We start from the raw sequence: 2265 nt of genomic DNA on the forward strand, positions 1-2265 counted from the left end.
ATTTAATGCAGAGTGCAATGAAACAAACCACACTGGAATATCTGTATTCTATCAAAAGTTATGACCAATTAACCAGAAAATAAAAACACAACTGCCTTGTGGAACAAAAAGTGAATTTGCTTAACTCCAATCTGACCTATAAGACTGATTGTTCTGAGTGCCAGTGAGATGCTATTATGGCATAGCGTGGAACCAATAACTTTTTATTTATTTAGTTAATTAAATTTGATTTTATCATGTGGGGGGAGCTACAAAATCTTCCTTGACCCCGGGTAGCAGATAGATGCCTTAGCTATGCCACCGACTGGCATAGCTAGAGTGGTGGGTGCAAGTGGGTGGTGAGCTGCTGGGGGGAGGAGGTGGCCTCCTCCCAATCTTCACTTTTTAAAAAGCCCGGGCGTGATGTCACTTCCAGCTATGACATCACTTCCGGGGCAACATTTTGAACTTGGCACTGGGCTACACAATCGTTAGCTATGCCACTAACCAAGGCAAACTCTGATTCGCTTGGAGAAAGAATAACATACAAATGTCTGTCTTTGACCAAAGTAGTGATTACCACACAGTTTACCAGATAATGGTAATGTAATGTTTAAGAGCATAATGTAGACTGGCCTCCTCGTGGTGCACCCTGGGCAACGTGACTTGTCACAGCCAAATAGACTACACCAGTGTTTCTCAAACCATGAGTCAGGACCCACTAGGTGGGTCATGAGCCAATTTCAGGTAGATCCCCATTCATTTCAATATTTTATTTTAATATATTGGACTTGATGCTACCATGGTATGTGACTGCATTTGGGGAAATGTTACAGGTCTGTACTTTTAACAAGCTACTATTTTTTTTTGTTTTTTTTCATTTATTTATTGATTGACGTATAATATTAACGTATACATGCCACATATTTACATAATCATACATCAACAAACTTTTTTTCCTTCCCCCCCCCTTGAAGAGCGACCACTAATATTAAGTATTTATATCTGCAGCCATAAGCACACCTTTTGGATTTTATCCATGATAACAGTATTGCCCCCCCTTCCCTTACCCATCTTATATATCTCAACCATTTCTTTTTTATCTCGGATTTCTTATCTTCCCATGTCTTATCCTGTTTCAATATTGATACTATGTCTGATTGTATCCATTCATATAGATACCAATTCTATTCTTCCACAGTCCATTTTGATGCATCTTTCCGCCCATATGCTATAACTGCATGGATAGCTAGAATCATAGCTTTGAATAAATCCTGATTATGTTTTTTTTCTTTATAATTTCCCAAACCTCCCATAAATAACATTTTCCCAGTGAGCTCCAACTTAAGGTTACATAATTCCTCCACCTTTTTCAAATATCAATTGCCAAAAATCAATTGCCAAAAATCAATTGCCAAACCTTAGAACATTCCCACCAAAGATGGACATAATAACCCTTTACCCTCCTACAGTGCCAACAATTTGAATTCCTTCCCATAATCATATAAGCCAGTTGGGCAGGTGTCCTGTACCATTTCAATATTAATTTCATCTCCAATTCTCTAAACTTTTCCATTCTAATCTCCAATATTCCTTTCATTAATCTGTCTATCTCCTGTACTGACATTCCCACCTCTTTCCCTTTTAATTTGAATTAACCTAATCATATAGTCTTTATCTTTATTCATTACATTGTATAGCTTTTTTGCCATACCCTTTTTATTATCCTCTTTAAGACTAAATATTTTTTCAAATTGAGTATCCTCTTCATTTAAAACTCAGCAATATCTTTGTTTTAAAATATTATATAAAGTCAAAATCCTTAACCAGTATTTTCCTCCCACTTTCTCCAATAGTTCTTGTATAGGAGTCAATATCCCCTGAGGGTTATATAAATCCTTTACTCTAAAATAACCCTTTTCCTTTAACTTCTCCCAAAAAAATTTTTCAATGTTTTTAAACTCCTCACTTAAAAATTCAAGTGCTGTCCATTTAGAAAATTTTGGCATCCAGTTGGGTTGCATTTTCACCCAAACTTTTAATGCTGACTGTCTTGGGCCTATTGTAATTTTAATTTCCTTTTTCACTTTCTGTGTAAATATTCCAAAATTACCTCCTCCTCTTTTTATTGTATCCTCCCATATCACCCATCTATCCAAATTTTTCACATCTATTTCCATCAACATCTTTATTTGGAAAGCTTCATAGTAACTTTCCAAATGTGGCATTCCCCATCCTAAATCTTCCTGTGGTGAATATATAACCGTCCTTAAAATTCTAACTTTC

The sequence above is a fragment of the Tiliqua scincoides genome, chromosome 1, assembly GCF_035046505.1.
Source record: "Tiliqua scincoides isolate rTilSci1 chromosome 1, rTilSci1.hap2, whole genome shotgun sequence".
Classification (NCBI taxonomy): Eukaryota; Metazoa; Chordata; class Lepidosauria; order Squamata; family Scincidae; genus Tiliqua; species Tiliqua scincoides.